At 45.2% G+C, this 20,308-nt stretch overlaps 1 protein-coding gene across 1 annotated transcript in view; it reads left to right on the top strand.

The window, feature by feature from the left end:
- The window catches only part of PKD2L1 (polycystin 2 like 1, transient receptor potential cation channel), a 2,231,834-nt gene that overhangs the window by 416,153 nt on the left and 1,795,373 nt on the right, over positions 1 to 20,308 (top strand). The gene's annotated exons all lie outside the window — the stretch shown is intronic.

The following is a 20,308-nucleotide window of genomic DNA, read 5'->3' on the forward strand; positions in this document are numbered from 1 at the left end:
ACGCTGTACCTCCTGTGATTCTGGGCAAATCACTTAATCTCCCCTTGCCTAACAAAAATGAATGTGTGTCCTCATGTAACGTAACTGGTGCTATGTAAAGCACTCTGATACCCGATTCGGGTCAAGTTCGTGCTATATAAAACTCTACAAACATATAAATAAATAAATAAATAATTAAGTCCATCACAGGAGTAATCCCAGCAATGGTTTCATAGGTCAGATAGTTTGGTGGGATACTCGAGGATGCAGCTTTAGGCTTCACTGTAATTTAATTGGTTCAATTAATTTGATGAGACCTATTTCTTTCTCTAAAACGTCCCAGACTTTAGTTAACACTGAATCTCTCAGCTCTGGGGGCAGATAGCCTTTTGTCAAGATAGCGTGCGGTCCGATTTCTGATCTCTGTCTGACAAGTTTAAAGGCAATGTCTTCATTATGAGTTTGAAATTCAATTTCATTTGGAGTACAGTAAATGGAACAATTCAGCTTTCAAGAGAGAACCTGTCCAAGAAGATTGACAGGACTCGAATCACACACCACAAATTGGCGATTCTCTTTAAAGGAAACTATTTTGAAAAGGTACTGCTTCTGATACTGGATTTGACATTTGTTTATTTGCAACTCCTACATCGTGGATTTTTTGTCCCGAATGGGGTAGATTGGGAACCTCTGTTGTTCCCACAGTAGAGGGGGTAGTACCAGTGTCAATGAGGAACGTGACTGGATTCCCATACACCGCACTATTCCCAAATAGAGCACTCTGGCTTACCTCTAAGGTTGCACCAAGTACGCAGTGCTTCTCCCCTTTCTGGCCACGTCATTGCAAGAACTCTGAGGTGTAGTCATCATCTGTCTGGGTCATAGGATACTGCTGAGTAGTACCCATATTCAAGAAAGGATTGGTGTTCACATTGGAAACTTGATTCACATCGTATCTTTGGACATTTGTGTTTTGTTGTGGCATTAGGGCTTGTTGAACCTGCATCACCAGAGCTTGGGGTATATTAGGACTGTGAACTCTCTGTCTCTGTACTTGCTGTGTCTGAACCATATTATTTCCTTGTGATGGAACAAATCCTCCATTCTGAACCTGATTCTTATTTGCCATGTTACCAGTAGTAAATCACATTTGTGCTTCAAATACCCTAGCCTATTGCAAACGTGGCAGGGAGTTGTCTTCTACAAAGTCAACACATCAGCACCTGTACTCAGATTGATCAAGATTTCACATCCTCTACTTTGCTGTTGAAACCCATTATTACCGTGCATCGTAGGCACTCCCTGCTCAAACACTCCTTGCATAGGTCCAGCATTCCCAACAGCTATAAATTCTGACCTTGCTGTGAAGCTTTCATTTGTGCTACCATTAATTTCTCCTTCAATTTCTTATGTTTCATTTTCAATTTGTCGCTGCAGCATAAGGGATATCTCAATATTTCATCAATAGGCTCTGCCAACAAATTAAATGCTGATGAATCCTGGAAATAACCCCAGGGTTCAGTCCGTACATAAATCTGTTAACAAAATATCCCATCTACTTTCCTCAGTAGTTTCTGTCCAACCGAACTGTTTAAATGCCTGAAACAGTATCTCATGGTAAGCATGTATTGACTCTTTGGACTCTTGGTCATTCTGTCAATCTTGACCCAATCAATCTCTTTAGGGGAGATTTTTGGCTTCAGATTTAATCACCTGCTTATACTTTTTCATTACCAGTGCATACGGAGTATGTGATACAGGATGTCTTGCCCAATCCATTTTGGGCAGTCCACAGCAACTTTGTGTTCAACCCCAAAGTAGGGGTGAGCGAATGTCAGGACTCACGGGAGGTTTCCTCCTTTTAACGCAATGCTGGCTACAATCTCCCCCCTACTAAGTTATCAAAAGTCAGTTCATCCCTCAAGCTGGAGTGCTTGTTGGCACCGATGGAACTCCAAGATGGCTGCCAACATGCACATACTGCAACAGCATACCGCTGTTAGCAGTCTAGTCTTTTAGGCTTCAGAACACCTGGTGAAGTGTGCTTCAACATTCCACTGTGCACTTCACTGAAGAAATAATTGGAAGAGCACCTGTTGCCCAGCGTTGTGAAAGTCAGATAGTGTAGTTGCGATAAAATCGGGGTTATCTTCAGTCGGAACAACATTCCCTCACTAATCAGGTTAGTGTTAAACTTGTAGCTAATATAAAACATTCTGTGAGAAAAGGTTATCATGTCAGAGATAAATTTCTATTTAAAAAGGAAACTATGTCAGAATATATTTTCCATTCAGTAAAAGGTTTCCTTAGCTGAGAAGATTAAATAAAAAGCTTTTTAAAATCAAGCTGTCTTATTCAGCTGTTCCAGAATCTGTCAGACCCAGGTGTGACCTTTCAACACACCATGTCTTCTTGGACTGAAAACTTGTTCACTCTTCAGAGAATTAATTAAAAGGTGAAGTCAGGGTCATATTTCTTTCTCTTGCCATGTGTTAAGTTTGAAGATAAATAACTGAAGGCCCAGTTAAAGTACTCCAGTAATGTTCTATGGCCAGAATAAATTAACTCTTTGTCAAACATTAAAACCTAACACAGAATAAATTGTGTTTCCAGCAAACATTAAAACTGAAGGCCTGAATAAAAGAAACTCTTCCTTTAAACATTTAACCTAAGTTCTGATGCATTGTTTCAGAACTAATTAAAGACAGAAAAAACTGTCATCATACTCCAGAAACCCAGTTCAAGGCCCACTCCAGTCTCTTAACAGTGAGTTGATAGAAAGACAGAGAAACCCAAATATTACATAAATTAGGAATACAGATATAAATACTTACCTTATCTTTCTTACTTTAAGGAATAGCAGGTTCAAGTGCAGATTGTACCTGAGAATGAAAAGAAAAGAGATTTGAGTGAAGACTTCTCATACAACCTAGCAAACAATACATGAGAAGTAGAAGAGAAGTAAGCTTCAGTAACCATTCTGGTAAGATAAGTTATTTATACGTCATAGAAAAAACAGTAAGTAAAAAGGCACAGTAAATAAAGGTTTTTACATGTTACTGTTGCAGTCCTGTAAGAAGAAGAAGAAGAAGACGTAGCTGAACAGGCAGAATATTGGAGCAGTCTCTTCTCTGTCCCAACCCTTCCCCCCCCTTAGAACTTACCTGCAATGGAATACTATGGTTCTGAGAAGGGTATTGGGATCTAGCGTCATTCTGCTCCTGTGTGGTTCAGACAGCAATAAGTATTAAGACCCTGACAGCGAAGTTCATGGAGTTGCACTACGTAGAATTCTGCTGAGTTGCATAAACACTCAGTGGAATTTTGCTCTGCCCTAGTTGAAGTAGCAAACTGGCCCTGTGTACCTCACAAGAAACAATGACCCTCTTCTAATATTATTTTGATTGGACTTTGTATCTCTTCATTTTTTGAAACTAGTTTCAACCATTAATTGTCCCATATTTACACAAGTTTTACTGTTATTTACATGTAAATAGCTCACATCTGCCATTGTTAAAGAATCACAGCGCTATCGCAAACACAGCAACAAAAATTGCTCGAAAATAGTAAAAGATGCAAACATCCGATGAAAGAGCTTACATTTTCTGACATTTTCAATTTCGTAGTCACCCCCAGGAGCCAGTCACCTCTACATGTGTCATGAAATGTGGCTTGAGCAGTTCCTAGAAGCCAGTCTTGCTCTTCGTATTATTTGTTTTAAAATTCACTATTTTAGATCGCTTTGTGCTCTGCGCTTTTATTTTATCACAGTTTTTGCGCTCTGTAAAGCCTGCCCGCGTTAGAATTCTGTCACACTGAGGGATGGGAGGCATTGGAGTTATTTGATAATTGTGTTCTTACCTTGTATAACTTCTTGTTCTCTACTTCTGCTCCCTGGTCCACCACAGCTTTGGCTGATTGAGTGGAGGGAGCAGTTACGCTACATTTTCCCCTCACTTCCGTTTGGACAGTAACTGCCGACATCTTGTGAAGGAGAAGGTCTAGTCTCCTCTCAAGATCACCCACACTATAAACAGAGGAAATGGCGCAGACGTGCAGTGGATGCGCGCAGCGGGCGCGCCGGTGGCGCACCCAAGGCTCGCCAAAGGCAATCCCGTCTGCGCCCGTTCGCGCCCGAAATGCGGCCAGCGCCAGCCATGCTGCCGGTTTTCAAGCGACAAAGCTTTTACATCAAATCTCCTGAAGGAACTGAACACTAAAAATAAGTGTGAACACTACCTGGAGGTCAATAAAATCAGAGGCCCTATCACGAGTTGGAATTGTCAGGTACAAGTACCTTTTATCGAACCTAATCAGGCAACGGAGTAAGACAAAGGTGCCTGCCATCAGGCGGTAATAAAGGGGGGATTAATTTATGCACACTCCTTAGTCAAACATGTCATGGACATCAAAGAGCTAATCATAGATAATGATTTAGACTTTTTCTGCATTACCGAAACATGGCTAAAGGACGACTGCAATCCAGATATTGCAGTCGCCCTGCCCCCTAATTTTACCATTTGTAGAAAAGACAGAGAGGATGGCAGGGAGGGGGAATAGCTATTATCCATAGAGAGACTCTACAATGGAAGACTTTTACTTTACATGACCTAAAGGGAGCAGAAAACATGGGCTTCTGCTGTGCCATAAATGGATCATCCTCCTTTTCTGGGGACTTAATATACACCCCCCAGGCAACAGTAATATCTTCTTGGACTCGTTAGGGGATACCCTCAGCCAAGCCGTGCTTAGATATTTGAATTTCTCACTGCTCGGAGATATTAATTTACATCTACAATGTAGTAATAGCCTGGGGGTCACCACCTTCCTGGAAACTGTCACCCCACTGGGCCTGAACCAAGTTGTTCAGGGGCCAACATACAGGGCAGGACATACGCTGGATATTGTTTGCAACAACCTCACTTCACTTCAGATAGAAACCCCAATCCCGCAGGCCTCGTCAGACCATTGTTTTATTCCTCTGGCTATTCCAATACCCAATATGAACCACAAAGCCACGAACAGTAACACGGGGGCATCGAGGCGTAAATGGCATCTAATAGCCACTAATCCCACCTTACCTATAAGTGCCCAAGATAAGATACCAACATTAACTTGCGAACCAGTAGAGGACTCTCACTGCTTTCACATCTGGATGACGTCCATGAGTGAGGAATTATCTCCCTTAAGGTGCGCCACCAGAAGGAGCAAAAGAAAATTTCATAAAAACCCATCGTTTACGAAAGATTTAGAGGAACAACATCTACACTGTAAACAACTAGAACATAGAGGGGATATGAAGTATCCAACTTCCATATCTTCAAAATCTTCAGGAAACAATATCACTCTGCTATTAAATCAGCCAAAAAGTAATATTTCAATAATAGAATAGCTATGGCGAAGCAAAATCAAAAATAGATCTTTTAAATTGTAAAATTGTTTACAGATCCTAAAGCTCTACACTCAGACATTATTCCCTCTCAAAAGCTTTGCAATGAGATCGCATTATACTTCGAGGATAAGATTAAGAACATTCAGAAGTATTTTGGGACTCATAGCCCCCCGGAACCCATTAATGAATATGAGCTGGATCATAGGAAGGGCAGGCCCATCCTTCAAGCCTTCCAAACTGTTACGCTATCTCAGACTCAGGAGGCCATACTGACTTCTAAATCAGACTCGCCTTTGGATGCTTGCCCCCAACGATACTACATCATATTATTCACATAGTGAATCCAGTGATCAATTTTATCATGAATTCCTCGTTATCCACCGGCATAGTGCTGGATGATTGGAAATTCGCCATTGTAAAACCACTAAAGAAAAAACAAAATGTAGACCCCTCTAACCTTGCTAATTATAGGCCCATATCTTTGCTACCAATTCTTGGTAAGATCATAGAGAGAATGGTCTATAAAGAACTTTCCAATTTCTCAGAGTCAGCTCAGATTTTCCACCCTGCCAATCTGTGTTTCGCCCGAAACATTCTACGGAATCTGCGTTATTGGAGATATCGGATACCCTGAAATGTATTACAGACAACGGCAAGAAGGCAGTTCTGATCCTTTTGGATCTGTCTGCCTCGTTTGATACCATCTCTCATAACATCTTGCTAGCCAGATTGAAATCTTGTGGCATTTCCAATTCTGCCCTGGCATGGATTACATCCTTCCTGTCGAATAGGAAGCAAGCTGTCTCCCAGGGATCCTTTCTCTCCTCAGAACGCACCGTCGCCACGGGTGTCCCACAGGGGGCCTCCCTCAGTCCACTCCTCTTTAATATATATATGGCCCCACTTATCTCAGCTTTTGGAATCGAAACAACGTCTTATGCTGATGACACTCAGCTGATCCTGTCATTGGAAAATAACTCCACGGAAGCCCAAGAAAACTTTAAAGCCTGTCTTAAGGCGGTCATCAAATGGATGAAGAATAACCACCTCAGCTGCAATACCGATAAGACTGAAATCTTATTGATAGGGAAAAATAGTCAATTTCAACCTACGGACTGGTGGTTCCGGAGGAGGTTGCAGCCCCCCCATCTACGGTGGAGGTGGCAAAAAATCTGAGAGTGTCTGTAGTCTTCCTTCTCCTTCAAACCCCATGCACTAAAGGTGGTGGGGATATGCTTTGGCATAATTAAAACCCTGAAAAAGTTATTTGACCTGATTCCGCTTGCCGCAAGGAAAACAGTGGCAGTGGCTTTAATACTCTTGCGGCTAGACTACTGTAATAGCCTTCTGGCAGAGACTAATAAAGCAACCCTGAGGAGACTACAGGTAGTACAACATGCAGTGGCCAGATTGGTCTTAGGTCTCGCCCGTAGAACGTCAGCTTCAGTTGCCCTGAAAACCCTTCATTGGCTCCCAGTACATAAAAAAATGTTGTTTAAAGTTCTTCTGACGACCTTCAGAGCAACTCGCCGGTTAGGGCCAGTATATCTTTCCATAAGATTTACTTCATACACGACAAAGAGGACACTTAGATCCACCTCAGCAAATCTGCTCAAAGTGCCAGGCTTCAAACTTAAAACCAAGGGAGGGAAATCGGCCACTGTGTTAGGGGCAAGGGCATGGAACTTTATGCCAAATAAACTCAGAGCAATGGAAGCTGAAGTGCAGTTTAGAAAGGCCCTAAATACATGGATCTATGGAACATCTGATGACTCATGCCTTGCACTTATATAGGCTCTAACTCTTTACTGCTGAAGCTCGTTATCTGAGAGCGCCAGGAGGCTCCTGTGGGAGTGGCAGTTCGCGCTTTATAAGCACTATATTACATTACATTTTATAATTTGCACTAAGACATAAAAAATACTTTTTAGCCCCTAAGCAGGGAGGGCCGTTTTGAAGGAGGCCACTAACTGCAGCCTGGGGGTGCAGTAAATTATAACCTCCTGTGTGCAGAGACATATGTTAGGGAGGTTGGGTCCTGTGGGGAAGGCGCAGATGGGGCGAGCAGTGAATTCAGAGCAGGGAGGTAACAAGGTGGGATAGGCTGACACGTGCAGTGCATAGTACTGTCTGTACACCATGTACAGGACACGGAGGAGACGCGCTGGTGGCCAGGGTGGCTCTGGAATGGGCGCTGGTATCTGGAACACCAAGACAGGGACATTTAGTACAGGATGGGTGGCAAAATCATAGTATTGCACCACACATTACAGTGACCCACAGAAGAAAATCAATTACGTATAAACGGGAACACGGAGGGTGAATATAACTGTGCTGTATCATGGTGGCAGCTCTTCTGCCTTAAATTACTGCAATCACATTGACAATGGTGGTCTTGCCACTGTACTGAAGCCCCACCAGCATTATCTCCATCTCCTCCTTCCAGAATAGGGACTTGAACCAGTCCAACAGTGTTTTGATGAGGATCAGCATGTCAGCCATGGAAAGGGAAGTACCTGCTGAGCTCGGGCAGAATAGGGGCTGCAGGGAAGCGTCGCTCAGGAAGCATATGTCATATGACCATTACACATCACAAGACAACAACTCAAGATGCAACAGCAAGCAGACTCTAACTCCTTGTGGCACGCCCAGGGTACAGACAGGGATTAGTGCCCTATGGATACCAATATTAAGCCTTGCGGGTATTGTTGGAAAGTATATATTATTTACTATGATTTATTCCTAAGGGCGTGCCTTCGATAGGGGTGGGCGGAGGGGGCAAACTCCGCTACATGGCAGAATCTGAGTTTTTTGCTGAACTCCGTGCTTCCAGCGAAGTGTGAAATTGGCAAAACTCCACAGTCAGCTGGCGGAGCGTAGTTCACCGCCCACCCCTACCCACAAGTCACCTATACACACAATTTCAAATAAGGTTTTCAAATAATTCCATAAAACGTTTGAGATCTTTACAGATCAATCAAACTGTCTATACCATTCCACTGGGTTCTATCTCAATTTCAGAAAATCATTTGTGAAAGATGCATGATCAGTCCTGCTCCAAGGTATTATGGACAAAACCTCCGCCAGGCTATTCTCTCATGGGAAGCATGTGTATATCCTCATCTGCATCTTCTGTTTCAGATGGAGGCAGTTGTACCCTGACTTCCTTTAGTTCCTTTTTCTTTGACCATCTACCTTCCCGTTTCTCTAACTCACTTCACTTCGAATGTAGGTAATTCCTTTCTGTAACTTCATTCCTGGCGGTCTCGTGTTTGTAAGATCTCTGGCTCTAAAGCTTAACCTGTAACTTCTTTGTATGGCTTTAGATTTCTGAAAATCAATTCCATATCAGTGAGCCAATTCAGATGATAATTCATAAGCCTGTCCTGCACATCTGGTAATATCTTTACATAGAAATAATAGTTCATCATCCTGGTGGTAAGCATTCAATTGTGTCATGTCGATTGTTCCAATTATCATTTCTTCTAATTTCTACTTTCAGTTTATCCGCATTCATGACCCTTTTTCTCTCTGGGACTGACTATTCCCTCCACTAGTTCCAGGATTTCCACTTTCAGTCAGGGTGTCTATGGCTTTAATGCCAGGGCTCTCTTAAGTTGGTCCTGGAGGTTCGGATCCATGCCAGATTTTTAGCATATCCCATTTAGATCAATGTAGTTATCTTAAAAATCTGGCATGGCTCCTGCCCTCCAGGACTGACTTTGGAGAACCCTGCTCTAAGCCAATCATCAAATTCCCTGGCAATAGGCACTGGTTGTTCTGCTGGGGTATTAAGAATTACCTCTCCGTTATAGGTGCAACTACTTGCTTTAGGTGGTGAGTTCAAAAGAGACGTCAGAAGTTGGCGTTCCCCTAGGTATCTCTGTCCTAGGGGTACTGCAATTCACATTTGGAAGCTCATTCATTCTAGGTAGGAAAAAAGGTGATGATCTCTAAGGAAATCCTATAGTTGGGTCAAACCCTGTCTGATTTAATGCAGGCTATCCCTTCTGTCTGAACCATAGGAGTCTGAGGAATTGGTCTCATTGTCAAGCCCACTGAATTGCTAGCTAAAGCATTTGTTCCAAAGTATGAGTAGTATTTCCTACTGATCCAGGTTTATACAAAGGAACTACAGGACCAATGGTGTCAAGAATGGTCAATGCATCTGGAGCATTTAGAGCAAGTCAATTTGAAGGGGCTGTCATTCCTGAATTCTCTCCCATTGAACTAGAAGTTTTATTTACTGGTGCAGGTGGCATATCTAAGGTCGCACTCATAGATAGTCTGGGTTACATTGTGTGGAAATGGTCGGTTCAACAATAATTTGGTTCTAAAGTCCTCATTTGAACTGCTGTCTGTTCTCATCTATATTCTCTGCATCATCTGTCTCTTTCTTCTTTTTCTTAACCTTGAGTTTACCTTACCCTTCTTCCTCACTTCTTAATGCAGGATATGGTCTAGCTCCCTCGATCCTATCAGTTCCCTGAGATTTCTGTTGTGCATCCCATCTAGCATCCACACAAGTGCGTATGGCTTTCTTGACAATTTATGGAAATCTCTCCCTCTCTGCCTATGATGGGCTGTATGTTCCCTGGCATTAAGTGATTCATATTGTGTAGGTCTAGGAGGCCATTTCATATCATGCAGCGTTATCCTTAAATGTTCAAGGATTTTCAAATTAAATGACCCATAACGAGGAAATGCCAAGGAACCATTTTTGTCAGTGATCGTATGCCATTTTGCGGGCCACACACATGTGTGAAGTCCCATGTCTATTGCCATAGTATGACCTGGTGTACCTTCAGGTGGTGCCTTTTCCTCATTTCTATTGGGCACACTCACATCTCCTTTCACTAGGTTCTGTATAACCCTGGGCAGAGCTGGCCGAGCTGGCGGAGATGCTCTACGAGGAGGTCCACGGAGTTGGGGACCAACTCATGGAACTCCGCTCCGCCACCTGCCTCCACCCCACATATTAAAAATTAATTAAAAGTACAAGGAGTAAATTAAACAGACTTACCTTCACTGCGGCGTCCCCAGGCTGCCGCCCTCCTCTTCCTCGAGTCTCAGGGTGATACGAGCATGTGCATTTCTCACAAGGAATTTGCATCAGCGGGTGCGCGCGCATGCTCAGATCGCGCTGAGACGCAAGGTGGACGGCAGCCCGAGGATGCCGCAGTGAAGGTAAGTCATTTTTTTTTTACTCCTAATGTGCTTGTAATTAATTTTTAATAGGGGGGTAGAGGCGGGCGGCGGGCCAACTCCGCTCCGCCACAGAGTGTGCAGAGTTTTGCCTACTCCATGTTCTCTGTGGATCATGGAGTAGGCAAAACTCTTCACACTCCACGGGCGTTGCGGAGTTCTCCGCGGGCGTTGCGGAGTTCTCCGCTCGCGGATAGTTCTGTAATGCTTTAAAGAATTTAATTTTTGATTAAATTTGTAATGTTCACAAATTACTTTTTGTTGAAACCATGAAATTATGTTTTTGCCTACAATTCTCTGTTCAGCGATTATAACCAATGCCAGTGCTGCTCTCTATGATGTATCCAATCAATACCAGTGTGGCTATACACCAACCGACCTATGCCAGCACGGCACACTGTGATATCAGTCTCACTCCTTGCAGCAGCTCACCCTACTTTACAATTTTTATAAGCAAGTTCTCTCTCAGCAATTTATGCAAAACAAATGCAAGTAACTTCAACAACTAACTCTGGGGCATATTATCAAGGGGGTTTATCTCCGCTTTTTTGGCTTTAAAAGCCAAGAAAGCGGAGATAAAATGATCTCCCTATTACCTAGCTGTCGCTAACACCAGTTAGTGACCGTTAGTAGGAGATAGCGACCATCTTGGGCCCCACTTTGCATGTCAGTGATATTTATCACTAATGACATGCAAAGTGGGCGTGCCAAGATGTTAGCGACTGGAAACAGTCGCTAACATCGCTATCTCCTATTACCAACTTTTGGAGATATTCGCGCTAAGTGCGAATATCTCCAAAAACTAACACCTGCCCTGAGCAGTTCTTAGCCATGTTATCCAATGGGAGGTGGATAACATGGCTAAGAGCATTAGCTCGGTAATGCATGAATATCGCTGACTTTTCAGCGATATTCATGCATTGCGGCCGTTTTTTATCGCATTTGCGATAAACCTTGATAATAGCAAGGTTTATCTGCGATAATTTCTGACGATGCTTAGCTGTAAAAAATTTGTTGCTAAGCATCGTTAGCGATAAATATCGCTTAACGTTGGTAATATGCCCCTCTGTCTGTTCCTCTAAAGAAAATAAAGATTATTCATCCACACAGAAGACAGTCTGTGTGAGAAGTTAGCCTGGCATATGATGTCCACTAGTTCTAGTGTGCACCTTGCACCAGTCTAATCGACCCTTATTGATGATGGTTGTAAAGTCAACCTTATAGAAAGCTATCCTAGCGGTAGCATGGACCAGCAGTCAACAGGCTAAGACTTCAGAGAGCACGTGAAGCTAGTTGTTTTACCAATTATAATCCCTTGAATACCAAATGAAAGGACACCACACAAGGTATATATCAAATATATAAGTATTTATTCTAAACACAACCCCTCTGCACTCTTTATGAGGTCAAAGGTCAAAGTACATTACAAGATTCTGAATTAGCATACGATAAGTTGCACAAATACAGTTATACCCTAGGGGCCTCACAAACCATATACTAAAATAGTGGTATAAGAACCACGTGAGGGATAGAAAGCAGGCCTGGGGCCTGTGGAATCGCCGTGGCTACTCTAAACAACCAAAGGTTAGGAAGTAGGAGGCCCACGGGAGACGCGTGCAGTGTCTAAACAAAGCCGCGGGTTACCATTGACTTTCTATGGGAAACGAAGAAGTTACAAAGTTATAATTTAAGGACACTTCCGGGTGGACTACGACAAAACCCCTTTAGACTAGAGCACTTCGAGAGTCAAGACCACGGGAGCACCGGAGTACTCGTGTTACCTCACCCAGGGAAGCCGGGTGCATAGGTGCCTTTTGGTGTCGGGTTTCGTCGTCGTTTTCAAAGGAGAGCTGCAAGGAAGTGCTGCAGGCGACCAGAGGAAAAGCGTCCAAGTGGATCCAAGGGTGGATCGGAGATCTGAAGAACCTGAAAGCAGAGGGGACAGAGTCTGGGTCACTAGCCAGTGACCAGGAAGGTACCAGGAAGGAACCAGACGATGTCGGGTTATTTCAGGTGAATAAGGTGAGTTTGTCTCTTCAGCCACGAGGTCCAGGAGGCATCGACGATGACCAGGCGCTGGATTCGAGCTGTCCCACAAAGGACCTAGTTGACTGCAGTGTTGGTATCAGGATTTGGCCCAACAAGCCTTGGCAACCGCAACCCACACAGGATGTCAAGATTGGCTCTGTTGCCGACCAGCAAGGTCTGTGGCGCTTCTCCTTTGGAGGGAAGCTGGAGCAAGCCTGGAGCAACCAGGCAACAAGTTAAGTTGAAAGAAAAGTCTTCTGGGGGCTCACTAGCCAATGGGCAAGGAACTGGGAAGACACGCCAAGCTCAAAAGCAAAAGCAGGGCCCACGGAACACTCGTGGAGTGTGGGGGCATGTGCTTCAGTGCAAATGGTGCTCGGGCTGAGGCTTCTCGTACCCCAATGCACAACTGTGAGGGTAGCTCGGGAGTAGAGCAGTTAGCAAAATGCAGGATGTCCAGGATTTCTGGTCCCACGTCTCTCGTGTCCGCAACATGTCTCAGCTTTGCTGTGGATGTGGGTCGGGGTCAGAGATGTCTGGAAGTCCAGGGCCTGTGTCGCAGATTCTTCGGGATCCGTCGGGAGCCTCGAAAATGCAGACTGGCAAAGTTGCTGATGGTGCCTGTTTGAACAGGGTGGTCACTCCTTGACCACAAGGGAGATGTCTTCCATCTTCCAGTTGAGATGAAACATCAAAGGTCCAGGATATGTCTTGCAAAGCTTCATCCAGGGTAATCTAAAGTCCTAGAGACACAGCTCCTATGGGTGGACCTGAGAAGGGGGTGGTTACACCCCTTTCCCTTTGTCCAGTTTTACGCCAGAGTGGGGCTGGAGTGCCCCAGCAACTGGTTTGAACCGGGCTATGCATGGAGCACCTTGTGTGCCCCAGGCAGTGTCTGGAAAAGCATTGCTGAATGCAGCCCTCCCTGCCCCAATTCTCCAAAGGCAAGCCCGTCTGCGCCCGTCCGCGCCTGGACCGGGCCTAGGGCCATCCCCCCTGGTTCTGTTCCCAAGATCACACGAGGATCATACACTTCGAGTATGCTCCGGCATCTGCGTCCCTCTCACCATCAGTCATGCTTAGTACTTGACCCTTTGCTCCTCGCCCGAGATTTCGCCCACATCTGTCCCTGTTGTGGATCCTCTATACCCTTCTTGTTCAAGCCCTCTCTCACCACTAACCTTAAATCTCATAAATCTTACCCTATGGCCCTTATTAATGTCCGGTCACTCGGTAAACATCGACAGGAAATAGCTGACCTGATTGAGGACAAAAAACTTGACATGCTATTCCTGACTGAAACCTGGATGGACAGCTCGTCCAATCCAGATTTAGTGATCGCAGTTCCCAAAGGCTTCTCTATCCACAGATTGGATAGACAGCGTAAAAAAGGCGGTGGAATTGCAATCATCTTACGTGATGCATTTACTGCTAGAATCAACTCAATCTCTCTACCATCTTGTGAGGCTTTACAATTCTCCATCAAATTGACCCCATCCTATAACTTTAAAGGGATCCTATTATACAGACCCCCGGGGTCAAGGATCGGATTTATTTCGGATCTTAGGGCCATCCTGGAATCTTTAGCCTTGGACAGCTCTCTAACTATCCTTGGGGACTTCAACTTTCATTTTGAAAAAACCGAGGACAAGGACACAGCTACCCTCTTAGCTGATATGACTATCTTTGGTCTCCCACTGTTGGTCAAATCCCCCACACATGATGGGGGCCATATTTTAGACGGCATCTTCTCCAATCTAGTGGAGCTACAGGTTTCCCGAATCCTCCCCCTTACCTGGTCAGACCATCACGTCATTTTGGCATCACTGACGACTCATGATTCCGGCTCTCCTAAACAACATTCCATCCCACGTCAGCCTTTCCCGGCATGGAACGATATTGACGCGGTCAGCCTGAAAACTCTTTTGACTAACTCTACCCCCTCCCTATCAGCCGATCCCAATATCGCCATTACACAATTTAATGAGTGGGTAGGCTCCGCAGCCACCTATCTGGCCCCTCTTAAACAACGATCTCGTAATAGATCTGTTCCGTCGGCCCCTTGGTATTCAGAGGCTCTAAGAATTCAGAAACAACAGTGCAGGAATAAAGAGAGGCACTGGCGGAAAGACTACTCTGCTGAGGCCAAAATTAAGTACAAAGAAACGCTGGTTATATACAAATCTATGATTAGCGAGGCCAAGAAAAAGTTCTTTAGTGACAGAATCGAATCAGCCAAAAACTCCAATAAAGCACTGTACGAAACCACTAAGCAGCTAGCCGGTCAATCTTTTAACGTAACCCCCCCACCTTCTCAGTCGCTATGCGACGCCTTGGCCAATTTCTTTTATGGCAAGGTTAATGACATCTATTCCGCCTTTGCAAACAACACTAACCCCCCCTCTATTTCGCCGATAATCTTTCGGACTGGACCCACCCTTTCCCAGTTCAAAGATATCTCCAGTTCTCAGGTCGCGGACATTATTTCCACCATAAAATCGGGCTCTGCTCTTGATCCATGTCCTCTCAAAGTATTACTTCCTGTCATCGAAGTGGTGCTCCCTGTCATCACTTCTATCTGCAACTCCATGTTCACCTCAGGTATTTACCCAGCCATTTTCAAACAGACCCTTATCAAACCTCTGTTAAAGAAACCTCATCTTGACATGGAAGAATTAAAGAGCTATCGACCTATCGCCAACCTTCCAATTTTGGCAAAAATAGCCGAAAAGGCTCTGAATTCACAACTTTCGGCCTTTATAGAGGAACATCATCTCCTTGACGACTCCCAGTTTGGCTTTCGCCAATATCATGGGACGGAGACGGCACTGATTAAAGCCGCGGATGATATTAGATCCATCCGGGATGCCGGGGGACTGCAGTTTTAATTCTGCTTGACCTGTCGGCGGCTTTCGACACGGTCGATCATGTTACTATGATCGACTGTGTCGAAAACATTGGTGTCCAACACAATGCCAGGAAACTGCTGGCTTCCTTTTTGGCCAATAGGACTCAGGTGGTTACAATGGGTTCTTTCCATTCCTCCACTCCATCTCTGCCATGTGGAGTTCCTCAAGGCTCATCCCTTAGTCCGACACTTTTTAATATCTATGTGTCAGACCTTGCCAATACCATTCATGCACACGGGATGAGCCTCACTTCCTATGCGGATGACACTCAGTTGGTCCTTGCCATTAAGAAGGATGGCCACAAAAAAGCCGATGATCTTAATCAGGGCATGCTGGCAATTGGGAATTGGATGGCTTCCAATTGCCTAAAATTAAATTCCGACAAGACGGAAGTAGTCATCTTTGGTCATCTGACCCCGGAATGGTCCTCTTGTTGGTGGCCCGCGTCATTGGGCCCTCCCTCTGAACCTGTTAGCAAGGTGAGGAATCTCGGAGTCATTTTTGACGACCATCTCACCTTTCTCCCTCATGCTAACCAGATCACGTCCGCCGCTTTTCATAAATTGAGATTAATCAAGAAAATCCTTCCTTTCCTTCCCGATTCAGCTGGCAAAACATTGGTCACCTCACTGGTACTGTCGACCTTGGATTACTGCAATGCTCTGTTCTTGAATGCACAAGAAAGAGTTTTGAATAAAATGCAAATAATCCAAAACTCAGCAGCAAGGCTCCTGGGCGGAATCCGCAAATACCATTCTGCTTCTGTAACCATCAGAGAACTACACTGGCTACCGATAAGGAACAGGATAAAATTCAAAGTTCTCTGTATAGTGTTCAAGGCCATGCATAACATGGGACCTGCTTTCTTCACCCAAAATCTGATTCCTTATTGTCCCTCCAGAACCTTACGTTCCTCCAGTTTAAATGATCTAGTGGTTCCACGCAGCAAATCTGTCTCATGGGGAGACAGAAGATTTCTTGTTTCAGCCCCTAAACTTTGGAATACACTGCCTCCCTCGATCAAATCAAGCCATTCACTCTGGTCTTTCCGCAAACAACTCAAGACCTGGCTTTTTAATCAGTAGACCCACTCTTCCCCTCATCGGTTAAATTCAGCAGATATCTTAGCTCCGAGACGCCCATGGGCCTTTGTTCGCTCTCTACAAATTTTATTAATAAATAAATAAGTCCATGTCCTGTGTCGCAGATTCTTCGGGATCTGGCAGGAGCCTGGAAAATGCAGACTGGCAAAGTTGCTGATGGTGCCTGTTTGAACAGGGTGGTCTTCCAGTTGAGATGGAACGTCGAAGGTCCAGGATATGTCTTGCAAAGATTCGACCAGGACAATCTAAAGTCCTAGGGACATAGCTCCTATACTTATACTCAGTTTAGGGGTTGGACTGCCTGGCTAGGTCCCTCCTATGTGTGGACCTGAGAAGGGGGTGGTTACACCCCTTTCCCTTTGTCCAGTTTCGCGCCAGAGTGGGGCTGGAGTGCCCCAGCAACTGGTTTGAACCGGGCTATGCATGGAGCACCTTGTGTGCCCCAGGCAGTGTCTGGAAAAGCATTGCTGAATGCAGCCCTCCCTGCCCCAATTCACTACAGCCTGTTGACAGGAAACCTATTGTCCAGGCCTCCCCTGCCCGAGTTTCGTCCAGCAGCAGGAGGTCAGACTCGTGTCTGTGGCAGCAGCATCCATTTTGTGATGCTGAGGCTCTGTTTAACTTTAACCGGGTTTCACAGTAACTACATGTCTTCTCCCTCTAAAAAGTTGGAATGCTACCCCTGCCACAAGGACTGGCGGGGGGGTAGTATTCCAAAGTGTTTGACGCCTTACACAACATGTTTTGATAAAACCAAACCAAAGTTAGCATTAACCGCGAGGATTATAATGCACTTAAGAGTATATGGTATGGCTATTTCATAGAACATCTATAGGAGATGGTTCCGAAAGCTGCAGAGGGGCTCAGCTCATGCTAGGGAACCCTCTCACATAAAATCAAGCACTCTGCCTCCAGGATTGTCGAGGCCTACCATAGGAGTGGCTTATAGGTGTATATGTGTCTATTTATATATATGTAGATATAGGAATACAATATCTAAGTAAGGGGTGCTTACACCACCTTGCCCAGGCTGTGTGAACAGACCTGTGGTGTCAGTTTGGAGGGCCAGCCAGGGGTGGCATAATACATGCTGCAGCCCCTGGTAGGCCTTGGATGCACCTATGCCCTGGGTACCTATGGTACACTATACAGGGACTCACAGAGGTGACCCAATACCCAATCTGGTATGTACCTAAAGTACATGGTTACAATTTAGAGAGAGAACAGCTAGGCTGTGGTCCTGATTAGCAGGGCCACAGCCAGTCTAAAGTCGAAAAAACAGAAAATCACAGCAAAAAGTGGGGGTGACCATAGGAAGCAGACCATACTCGCCTACAGTCTGGAGCTACACTTTCCAACCTATCCTGATATTTACTTCAAACGAAACCTTGACCAGCAGGATCAATCAATCAATCAGGATTTATAAAGTGCGGCTAATCACCCTGTAGGGTACCCGGGGGCTTGAAGGTCCTGGAGGCTTATTCAAACAGTAAGGTCTTGAGGGCCATTTGGAATTCCAGAAGTGAGGTGATGGTCTAGAGGTGCCTATGGAGGCTGTTCCAGGTATTTGTTGCGATGTGGGAGATGACGCTTCCTCCACTTCTGCTTCGGTAGAAGCGGGGAGTCTGGGCAAGTGAAACGAAGGTGGGGCGTAAGCTTCTCGGAGGTTGGTTCAAGTTCAGACAATGGTTAATGTTTCCAGATTCTTGGATTTGTAGAGCCTTGTGTAAGCCAGGATGAGGAACTCCGCTCTGTTCACAGAGTATGCAGAGTTTTCTGCACTCTTGGGAGCACACAGAGCTTCCAAAAATCCGCTCCATGTTGCAGAATTTTTTCCTTGCTCGTGAGAAAAATCCACCTCCTGGTGAGATTTTTCAATGCTGGTGGATGGGTTTTTGATTATGGGCGATCATGGGTGGTCACGACCGCTTGCATTGAGAAACCTTCCATTCGCATTGAGAAGTTGCCGCTCAAGTAGAAAATCTATTAGAGCGGCAGAAAAAAGTGGCCCCCTCTTGCGCAGCACATGGTGCCATTCTCATTGATTTTCCAGGGCAGGCCAAACACCTGTCACTGAAAATCAATGCTAACTGGCATGACCAAGCTTACTCTGCAGCTGTGGGACTCTGCGTGCGTCACTTGGTGGAGTTCCGCGTACTGGAACTCCACAAACTCCGCTCAGGCTTATCCTTGTGTGCGTGGGTCAGCAGCTTTAATTGGCATCTCTTCTATACAGGGAGCCAGTGGAGTTGCCTGAGGTGGGGTGTGATGTGGGTTTGTCGGGGAAGGCCAAGGATGCGTCTGACTTCAGCATTCTGTATGATCTGAAGTCGCTGTAGGAGTTGTGCGGCGATTTCTATGTAGAGTGTATTGCCGTAGTCTAGTTGGCTGGTGATGAGGACCTGTGTCACAGTGCATCTCTTGGGTAGTCACTTGAAGATCTTATGTAGCATGTGCAGAGTGAGGAAGCAGGCAGAGGAGATGGCGTTGATCGGTGATTTCATGGTGATCTTGTTGTCAATGATGAGGTCTCTGGGGTAGTCGTAGGGATTGTTTACAGGTCCTAGGTCTAATGGCCACCAGAAGTGATTTCATGTGTTGCTGGTGTTGCCTAAGATCAGTACTTCCATGTTGTCTGTGTTTAGCTGCAAGCAGTTGTTTTGAATCCAGTTGGTGTCGTTTCTCATGCATTTGTGGAAGTTGGCTCTGGTGGGGTCATCGGTGAGTTAGAGGATGAGAAGGAAATTATGTTGAGACCGTGGGATCTGATGATGTTATTGCTGTGGAAGCTGGAATGGGAGGGGTTAAGTAGCTGGTTCTCCTCCAGGTGTGTCATGCGTTGATTGTTGATGATGTTTTCCAGTACCTTTGCTGGGAATGGGAACAGGGAGATTGGCTGGTAGTTTTTGAGTTCGCTGGGTTTGGCGGAGAGTTTTTTGAGTAGTGGTCTGATTTGGCGTGTTTCCAGGCATCAGGAAATGTTGCGGTGGTGATAGAGGTGTAGAGTAGGGGGTGAGTTCCTGACCAATCCTTTGGTTTCTGAGGTTGAAGATGTGGTGTGGGCAAGGATCTGTGGGAGCACCCAAGTGGATGGGTATCATGGTGGAGGTGGTATGCTGGATGGAGAGGGTGTTCCAGGTGGTCAGTGTGGGGTTTGTGTTGGTTATGATGGTGTTGTATCTGTCAAGGAAGTCTGTAGGTGTGGGCTGGGGTTTGAAGTTTTTGTATATGGGTTAGATTTTCTTGTGAAAGAAGTGGGAAGGTTGTTACACAGGTCCTATGATGGTATGATGTTGTTTTTGCTGGCAGTCGGGTTGGAAAATTCCTTAACCATGTTGAAAAGTTCCTTGGTGTTGTTGGTTCTGGTTTTGATGCATGCAGCAAGAGCTGTCTTTGTTGCCCTCAGCAGGCGGTGGTAGAGGCTAAGGGAGGTCTTGAAGACTGTCCTGTCGGAGGTGTCTGTGCTGGAGAACCCTCTGCTCTCCAACTGTTTACTGTCCCATTTCGCTGTTCTGAGTTCTTGGGTATACCATCTGGCCTTTTGTGAGGATTTTCCCTGGATGTTGCTCTTGATGGGGTCTGTCTGCACAATTGGTGATCCAGGCATTAAAATTGTTCACTCCCTGTTCGAGGTTGGTGGTAGTACCAGAATTGTTGGTGTTGCAGGCGTTCGCCCAGCTGGTCTCTAAGAT

The sequence above is a fragment of the Lissotriton helveticus genome, chromosome 5_1 (assembly GCF_964261635.1).
Source record: "Lissotriton helveticus chromosome 5_1, aLisHel1.1, whole genome shotgun sequence".
Classification (NCBI taxonomy): Eukaryota; Metazoa; Chordata; class Amphibia; order Caudata; family Salamandridae; genus Lissotriton; species Lissotriton helveticus.